This window comes from Podarcis filfolensis, assembly GCF_964270895.1.
Source record: "Podarcis filfolensis genome assembly, chromosome: 14".
NCBI classification, from domain to species: Eukaryota; Metazoa; Chordata; class Lepidosauria; order Squamata; family Lacertidae; genus Podarcis; species Podarcis filfolensis.
In genome coordinates, this window is record NC_139616.1 from 6,766,583 (window position 1) to 6,776,832 (window position 10,250).

The 10,250-nt window shown below is 44.2% G+C and overlaps 1 long non-coding RNA gene across 1 annotated transcript; it reads left to right on the plus strand.

Annotated features, from left to right (window-relative positions):
- Positions 1-1,678: 1,678 nt before the first annotated feature.
- On the plus strand, positions 1,679-9,341 carry LOC310749772. The gene is made up of 2 exons (XR_014541767.1): positions 1,679-1,985; positions 4,980-9,341. It is a non-coding gene; the product is annotated as an uncharacterized lncRNA (long non-coding RNA).
- Positions 9,342-10,250: the final 909 nt, after the last annotated feature.

The window sequence follows — 10,250 nt, forward strand, 5'->3', positions numbered from 1 at the left end:
GCCAAGATTCTCAGATGAGTCTTTATAGCCCAACCAGAAGGAGGAGTAAGTTACGGGAGGACTTATATAAGACTCTCCCTATTTATTCCTGTATTCAAAAAATGGAGACCAGCCCGCTTCAAAACTGTCCGATTTGGATTCGCCCCACACACCGAGTCTGTGTCTGACCAGGCCGTCAAATAAAGCTATGTTCCATACAAGCCAAACGTGACAAGAGTGTCAGCCTTGGGCGCGCAATTTCTTCTACATTCTTCCGCATAGGAACTCTTGATTATTTTCAGTATGGGCTATTGCCAATCTGGCTGCTGATAGCAGCGACGTAAGCACCAGATTTTTTAAAATAAGTTATAGGAGGACTGGCACCGTTCTCTAAAGAAAAAAGGCCCATAGAAGATCTGGAGGCAAATATTGCCGAGTAATAGCTGCTGCCGTTGAGAAAACCCCGGGTGAAGTTTTCTGAAGAAGCCGCTTTCTGCACATCATGGCCTTGATCCGGCACAGAGCCGAGCTTCTCTTGACTCCAAATGGGGCAGCCTCTTTCTTTCTCAAGCTTCTCCGTCCCTTTGGGTTTTTAAGCCCATTAATTTCTCTTGTCTGTCTGTCTCTCTCACGCTCGGCTTTCTTTGTTCTAATGGAGCTCGGGCATAGCTGTCAACTTTTCCCTTTTCTTGCGAGGAATCCTATTCGGAATAAGGGAATTTCCCTTAAAAAAGGGGAAATGTTGACAGCTATGAGCTCGGGTTAGGCTGGAAAGTGATCCAGCCCTTTGCTTCGGTATCGTTACACGCAGGACATTCTTGCTTGAGAAGAGCAATCCAAAAGTTCCTGCAAAAGGGATCCATTCTCCTCTCCTCCCCCCGCTTGCGTAATCTACTAGATTCCCCAGCTCTGGACCTTCTGAGGGCAGGATTTGCTCAAACTTGACCCGTTTTGCCACTCCATCATGCAAGGAGTTCGCGGGGAGAAGGCAGGCTGATCGTAACTCTCCGCCACTGGCCAAGAAGACCGACCTGCGGGCGACATTGTCTTCTGCCAGTCAGAGGGACCTCAAGGACAGGAAGGCCCGGGAAGAGTTCAGTGAGCGTCCGCATCGCCGCGGGCTCGTTCCTGGGCTGCCTGTGGAGGCATCAGGACCTCAGGCACGGCTGGTATTTCCACGCCAAAGGCGGGGGACAGAACGAGCCTTGCTTGCAGTTTTTCAGCCAGCAAGGGAAAATAGGTTCCGGGGCTATTTCTCCTTGTTGTTGTTTATATTTATAGTTACAGATAGGTAGCCGTGTTGGTCTGCCATAGTCAAAACAAAAAAAAAAATTTTTTTTCTTTCCAGTAGCACCTTAAAGACCAACTAAGTTAGTTCTTGGTATGAGCTTTCGTGTGCATGCACACGAAAGCTCATACCAAGAACTAACTTAGTTGGTCTTTAAGGTGCTACTGGAAAGAAAAAAAATTTTTTTTTTAATATTTATATTAAGTGTCAACAGTGTGTAGCAAATATATATATAAACATTTACCCCTTGTTGTTAGCCAGCAATACTATGCCAAAGGGTCAACGAAAGGAAATTAATTACAGCAGCTTATTATTGTTATTCAGAAAATTTGCATACCGCCCTTGACCCTAAGGTCCCAGGGCGGTTCACAACAGAAAGATACAAAATACATAATAAAACAATAACCCCCCACCCACAAACAAATTTCAAAAGCCATAGAATGTTAATCTTATGACGATTCCCCATGAAGAAAGCTGTCAGGAAAAGTATTTGTGTCTTCCAGTCTGAATGGTCTGGTTTGTATGTGTCTGTCCGTCGCTAACAGAGAGACATTATTCATGACGTCACAAGCAGCAGATCAGCCTGTCCCTTGAAAACCGGGCTCCGTTTACTGCCACGTGCTGCTGCTGCTGCTGTTGCCGCTTACGGAGAAAACTGAGGGTAGAAGGACTCCATGCTGCGATTCCTCACTTCCCAGCTTCAACAGTTGCAAATCAGGTGCTTTATATTTGCACGTGCCAGAATAATAATAATAATAATAATAATAATAATAATAATAATAATAATAATAATTTATACCCCGCCCATCTGGCTGGGCTTCTCCAGCAACTCTGGGCGGCTTCCAACAAAATATTAAAATACAGTAATGCATCAAACATTAAAAGCTTCCCTAAACAGAATCTTTTGTCTGGTAAAGGCTGGGCGGGCGCTGGGCTTCCGGCAACCAGGAAACTAAGAAGACGAGGAGCCAGAAGACCACCACTCCTACCGCTGTACTGGCTGGAGTGGTGGTCTTCTGGCTTCTCGTCTTGTGTGGAAGGCGTGGGGGAGCAGCAGCATTCTGCCAGGTCCAGGTGACCTCTGCTCACTGAGAGAGACAGGTGAGATGCGGTGCATAAAGGAGTCCCTTGGCCACCCAGCTGCTACTCATCAGCTCCGCTGAGACAGCCACATCGCTTGCTCTTTGTCTCCTGTGAGGATTGTACTCTGGTCGTCCATGTGATTTTGATCAGAAAGGAGCTTACCTCCTGTTGCTTGGAAACCTCAATATGTGGTTCACATGATGCACTTCAAGAAGGGAGACATGGTCATGTCACTCAATCATTCATCCTGGTTGCTTCTAGTGATATTTTAAAAACAGACTCAGCAGCTGGATCCTAGTACAGTGGTACCTCTGGTTATGAACCTAATTCATTCCGGAGTCCGTTCTTAACCTGAAACGGTTCTTAACCAGAGGTACCACTTTAGGTAATGGGGCCTGCGGCTGCTGCTGCCGCACCGCCAGCACCCAATTTCTGTTCTCATCCTGAAACAAAGTTCTTAACCCGAGGTACTACTTCTGGGTTAGCGGAGTCTGTAACCCGAAGTGTTTGTAACCCGAGGTTACTGTACTTGTCTCCCAATTGCTAGGTCACTGGGCCCCCTTTTGTCTGGAGGAATCCAATGTAGGGCTAAGTTAAAGTTGCTTCTCCTCCTCCTCACTCCTCTGGTGAAAAGTTTTGTGCCAGTGGAACATTGTTGCACAACAGAATGCAGAAGCAGGTTGCTATTAATGTTTGTTGCACAACAGATTTAGCCCTTGTGCCACGAGTTCTATTAGCACAACTGTTGCGCTGGATCCCTCTTGCATTGGAGCCCTTCTGCTTGTAGACACAGAGCAGAGGATTCAGCCTATAGTAACTAACAAATATCAGCCATACCTTACATTTAGCTAGCTAGCATTTTCTGTGCCTGCATTTCTGCTTTTTAAATAACTTGATTAAGTGCACCTTTTGCCATGAAAGCAGTCACACCCTCTGCCTCCTAAGCTTTAAGACACCACCAGTGTCATGCTACTAAATAGTTCCATGGTACTGAAGAAGGTGGCTTATCTTCAGGCTTACAATGCCTGGTAACAGAATTAGACCCTTTAAACCCAAATGTGTGGGAGAAACATGAGAGTAAAAAGGCTGTGAAACCTTTTTAGCAGCATAAAACACATATGTGCTTTTGCAGCTTACTGGAAGCTAGTATTTAGGCAATTCCTAAAAATTTTATTATTGTTTGTGGTCTGCTGACCTTCCCTTCTTTGTCCCCCATTGCTAAGAATGAACCACACATTTTAGTATGATAAACAAAAGGGTTTACTTACATTTAAGTGCAGGCAGCAAATACATCAGAGTAGTAGTATGCAGGTAAAATTACTGCTTAGTTATAAAATACAAAAGGGGTTTCCAAAATGGAGTCTGGGCTCTGAGCAGAGCCCAGGCATGTGTGTCTGCTCCCATTGCTGGTTTGAAAGAAGAGAGAAAGAGCTCAGACAGGGAGGAAGTACATAAGATTATCTCCTTTGTTAGAAATTCCCACCAAAGCACTAAGGAAGTGACCTCATACAGTCCCTTCTATATTGATTCAGGAACTCTGAGCGTCAGCCCCTCATCTGCCTGTCTGGCAATCATGCATTTGTGATTTTGTCTGGAAATCCCACACTTTTCAGCATGGCTGGTGTTCAAGTCCCACTGCAAGGGAAGGTCACAGCTGATTCAAGTGGGGCATGAAGGGCACTGCTGGTCAGATGGTTGGCGCTGTGGACTTTAAGCTCTGCTTTTGGCAGGAGTCAGCTCCCCTTGGCAGCACCCGTTAAGACTGAAACCTAACCCTAGTGGGGCTTGCTTTTGGTACCAAGTATAAAAGGTGCTGAGGACAAGCCCCACTTGTCAGGGACCCACTGAGGACCTTGTCTTTACTTGCTTCACACAATATATCATAAATGATTTCATGTGTATGCATGACTTGGGGGAAATGGCCTAATGGACCAAATTAATATCTCTGCCGGACCTCATTTTGCTGGGTGTTTCCCTTCACTGCTCTAAGGCTTGCACGGTTAGGAGAAAGAATGAGCTCAACCTTGTTGGTCACTGGCCAGTTGTCTGCACTCATTGCTACATGTGTCAAATGTGGATACCCTCCCCCCCCCATTTGTTCCAGCCTCATAAAGCTCCCATTTCTGCCCCTGACCATTTCCCCTCCTCCTCCTCAATGGGGGAAAGTGTCAGCAGTGCTAATCTCCTTCTGGCATCCGTTGGCTTTTGGAGTCTTCAAGCTTCACCTTTGACATATCCTTCTATGCAAAGGGAAACAACCTCTATCTACTGACCACAGCAAGCTGTCGCTATCCCAGGCACAGCAAAGAAGCCTTTTATCAGCTGTGAATAAATAGCCCTTGCAAAACCCAGAGGCTGGAAAGGCCCGCTGATTTCAGAGGGTTGCACAATACCCAGGCTTCACTTCCATTGAACTGACTTGCCTTGCCCTCCACTACCCCTTTGTCTTTGCACTGTTTGACCCTCCTTCACACACACACACACACACACACAGAGAGAGAGAGAGAGAGAGAGAGAGAGAGAGAGAGAGAGAGAGATTCTGTCTCCCCTGTGCTGTGGTTGTAATAATAATGAATAATAACCTGGATGTTTTGTTTCCTTGCTGTTCTTTTAAGCCTGCCATCAATAGGAATTCACATAGCAGCATTGATCAGTTTCAAGTGGAGGAACTGCAGGCTCTGGCTGGTCATTCCCACTTGGGTTTGGCAGCAGAGAAACTCAAAGCTTCTGCATTCAAGCTTAATCAGGTTCTTCTCAAAGCTGATGATCAAAGAGACCCTCAAACAAGGTAAGGACATTCTATTAAATGCATTGTATTTCACTACCAAAATAGAAATTGGTCCAAGCAACCAAGTGAGAAGTTTGCGCTCTTGCATCAGTCCCATAAGAGACAACATCAAGACTAAAATATTATGAAGGCACCATTTCATCCCCAAATGAGCCTCACCATTGGGCAGCAGTCAAGAATACTACTAATGAGCTTTAGCCTTGAACAATTTTCCTCAGCATGGATCACAGCTCCTTGCCTCCTTAACATGGAGGGTGAGAGAACAAATGGGTATCTCCAAGAACAGGTACCATGGCCTGGGCACCATGGGGCCAGGACAAGAGACACAGAAGGGCACAATTCCAGCAGCTGTATCCTTTCGCCAGCTTGGCCAGGGGAAGTCAGTGGCTGAAGCTGTCCATTACCACCAGCCTCTTGCCTGGAGGGGATGGACCTACTACCCCCACCCACAGGAGGCTTTGTGTACAAACAAACACATACACAACAGTTGGAGAGTGAAGGAGTTAGTTCGGGGGAGGGGAGCACAATTTGTTTTTTCAGTGGAAGCAATTGTTTGTGGAAAACTAACCTGTAGAGAAACTTACTTGAAATGCAAATTGTATGAAAAATCCACTTTTAAAATAACATCGACTGCAAGAACCTCTTAAGGGTCTTTGCAGATGTTCTGTGTGTGCTCATGATGGTGCCTGCTTTCCTACATGTGTGTGTGATTTATTATTTATTGATCAGGTTTTATAGCTACAGAGCTCCACAATATACTCTTGTGGATGTTTCCATCTCTTTCTGAGGAAGAATCAGCTCAGCTTCGGTTACGGGGAAGCCCACCTCACCAACATTTCACAATTCTTGTTAAGCGTATTCAGCAAACATTTAGATAGGGGATGATGATGATCTCTTACCTGTCCTATATCTTAAGGAAGGGTGGGTTACAATAATGTAAAAATGCAATATTAAAATGTTGAAACAATTCATAATCAGAAGAATACGTTGATTTCTAAAATATCTCTCTCAAATGTCAAAGGGCAGAGAAGTGTGTCTTCAGCAAATGACAAAAACTATACAATGGAAGTGTAAGGTGTACATCTGTGAGGAGGTAATTCCATAGCAAATGCCCTCTTCTGAGTGTCCCCCCTCCAAAAAAAAAAAACCCACCAAGGGAGATGGAATTACCATAAGGCCCTCTCTGCTGATTTTTACACCTGATGTGCTCTATAGAAAAGGAGCTGATCTATATTTGTGGTTTTAGGTACTCAGGACTTTAAACACTAATGTGAGCAATTTGAATTGGCCCCCAAATCAAAAGGAACCCCAGCCTGGCTCCTGCATTGTTAGACCAGCTGGCATTTCTAAGTTGTTCAAGGGCTGTTCCGAGTTGAGTGTATTGCCATAATCCAATCTGAAAGTTACCAGATCATAGAGCACAGTGACCCAGTCACTTTCATTCAAAAGGCGCTACTTGAGTTCTCCACTTAAAATGTTGGTTCCAGGAGTAACTCAAACAACAGACCTGCTTCTTCTAGGGGGAGTACAATCCCACTCAGAACAGGCATCTCCCCATCTCTTGGACCCAAGAACTCAGGAAGCATAACATCTTCGTCCTATCAGGCTTCAGCTTCAGTTTATTGGCCCATATCCAGGCCATCACTGCTTCTAAGCACAGGTCTATCACCTGAGCCACCTCTCCTCACTCAGGTGCTGGGGGTCATCTGTGGTGCCTCATTCCAAATTTCCTGATGACAATAGATGTTTAACTAGCATGAGGGACAAAATGGAATCCTGTTGGACACAACAGGACAGCTCCCATGGTGCCAAGCAATAGCCCCCTAGTCACTACTTTCTGGAAACACCCCCCCAAATAGAAATATAACCACTGCCCCAACCCCCCCCCACCTCCTGGAGCCACTCTAGAAGGATATTGTGGTAAATGACATCAAAAGCTGCTGAGAGGTCAAGGAGAACAAGTAGACATAAACACACACTACTGACACAAACACACACTACTGACACAGATCATCAGCCAGGAAGACCAAGGCAATTTCAAAATGAAACTGAAATGAGTCCAGATAATTAGCTTCCTCCGAGCTTAACTGCAGGTGGGTCACCCCACACTCTTGAGCACCTTGCCCCCAAAGGGGATATTCACTACCAGGAGATCATTGTCAAATGCTCTGAACTCTAATGAGGTTCTCTCTCTCTCTCTCTCTCTCTCTCTCTGATGGGGAAGAAGGCACTGCCCAATTGTTTATTTATACATGTTAATTAATTTTACAATATGCAGCTCTAAATTTGTCGACATTCAGAAGACAAATATTTAAAAATACTTAAAAGCCAGGACAGAATTCAGTAAAGGTACACACAAAAATGTAGAAGTAATACCTAATTGTTCTGCTTAGTTTAATGCAGGGTCACATCTTAATGCAAAATATGCAGTCTGACAGAAGCACAGAGCAGAGCAAGAGAGGGGAATCTGCCCCAGGGTAAGAATGAATTAATCTCAAGGGGTGATATTCAGCCCATGGAGTTCTGAAAATTTAGTCACGTCTTAACAGCTAATACACTCTTTCTTTCTTTCTTTCTTTCTTTCTTTCTTTCTTTCTTTCTTTCTTTCTTTCTTGCCTTCTTCTCACCTATCCCTGATGGAAGTGTTCCCCCCTTTTATTTATTTGTTATTATTATTAAATTAATAAATGTGCAGCCCACCACCAAGACTATTCCATTATAACTCTCCAACCTCCCAAAATTTTGACACCTCTTGCGCTGGTTTAACCCTTTCCGTTTTAACTGTACAAATTTTACGAACACCCTCCATATTTCTTCAAAATCATTTCTCCTACATGTTCCCCCTTCTTACCTCAATGGCACCTGTTAATTTATCATTAATCGCTATATCCCAAACAAACCTCTTTGTAGCATTCTTCCATTTTACATTCTGCTTGCCCCTTCCACTTCCTAGCTATTATAATTCGTGCAGCTGTCAATAATAACAATGAGGTTTTCTTAAGAAGGGGAGGCACCACTAGCTCCTTCAAGGTACCTTCCCGCCCCATTTTGGTGAGCTCTGGTGAATTAAGATGGACAAGGATACAGAGGGCAGGTGGTTGGCTGCACTCCTACAAGGAGTGAGTCTTCATCCTCAGGCTGCAATAACTGAAACTGATCCTGTACAGATGGAACAGGCAATGCTCTGGATATCTCTGTAGGACTTACTTTAACTGTGGCATCCATTTTTCCCTGAATCTGAACAACCTTTTCCCTAAAGCAGGGATGTCCAAAGTCTGTTTTGGGGGCCTAATCCGGCCCGCCAGTCAGTTTAATTCAGCCCCTGTGGCAGTTTATTTCCTGGGGTAAAATCCTAAAAAAACCTCAACAACTTCAATCCTAAGAAAAAGGTCAACAGCCTTGGTTGGCCCTTTGGTCAGCCCTCACGGCCCTTCACTTCATCAGATCTGGCCCTCTTTGAAGAAAGTTTGGACACCAGTGCTCTAAAGTGCTTTGCAAAATTGTCATAGCAAGCTTCAGTAGGGGGCCAGAGCAATTATTTCCCTATCAGATGGCAAAATCCTATTCTTCACTTGAAACAGCTCTGCCAGATACAATGGTGGTGAAAAAGTAAGCTTTCTTCATCACCACCAACACAGTTATGAGCTATAATGTGCTCTCATCCATGTTCGGTCAGCTTCAGATGGGCATTTATGTGGGACATTGCAGTCAAACTAAACAAATGCATACCCTTGCTAGTTAGTAAGTTTAAGGGCAAACAACCAGAGCAGCTTGATAGGCATTCTCACACCATAGGAATGTAACTGATGGAGAGAGCTCTGTGTGATGTCATTTCCCCTGTTTCTAGTAATGGGAAGAAACAGGAGATATAAACCCTTTTCCTGTTGTTTTCTCTCTGTGTGTCTTCTTTTCACCATGATTCTGGTGCTGATTGGACATGTTCCTGGGATCCAGGCACAAAGACGGACTTTAGAAACTAACCTCTGTATTTTTGTAATTAAGGATGCTGTACCTGCATATTTTTTATTGCTGCCTTTGCTGTGAACCAATGCAAGAACATTAAGTAAGAAAACACTATTTTTAAGACTTACTTCATAAGTTGTTGCCTGATTCTTTGTTATGCAAGGTAAAAAAAAGGAAAGCTAGCTTATTTCATAATCTGCAATTGCTCAGAATAAAAGGAGGCTTTATGGCTTATTTTCCTAAGATTTCATGCTGTCAAGGATGGGATTTTAAAAACTCTGTTTAAACCCACACACCTGGGAGACACACCTGGAGGGATAAATTGTAATTAATATAGCCACTCCAACCTAACAAAAAACCCACCCCACAACTTACACCACCTATTTTGCAGCCATTGGCCCTCCTGTTTCATCAGATACAGGTCACTCCAATGTGCTCTGCATGCTCCACTGCAACAGAGATGGCACTCAGGAGCAATTGAATCAATGGTCTTATGCATCTCACCATTCCATAGTGAGACAATAGTCTCAACAGAAATGCCAGCCACGTCAACTGGAAAATCCCCCAAAGAAATCAGGAATCCATCAGATGCCATAAGTCTCTGTGGTACAGAGCCTGGAGAGTGGTCCCCTTGAAACATTCAATCCAAATGTCACCGGGGAGTGATCCATCCATGACAACAGACAATAGTAGCCATTCAATATTTGGATTTTGCAAATGGTTTTGAGGAAGCCCCTCACCAACTGCTCCTAAGAGAAACCACAAGGTTCTCTTATGGATCAGTAACTGCTTAAATTGTACAATGTAGCAGCAAAAATTAAACCGACTGTTTTCCTAATAGAAGGGAGTGTGGTATTCAACTCATACATACATGACATGGAGTCGGGGGTACAGGAATCAAAAGCTGATGGCAAAGAGCACCAACTTGGCCACTGTGGGAAGGACATTGCAAGACAATAGTCAATGCAAATAAGTGAAAGACGATGCAGGCAAAATAAACAAGTCCATACTTCACATTATGCTGATGGGGTCTGGACTGACTGTCTATGCAGGAAATCGGTCTTGTGTTTCTGAAGGGAGGATCACTGAAAACAATGCAATACAGCACAGCAGTGAAAAAATAGAAAACTGAGGCTTTCATAGAGGATA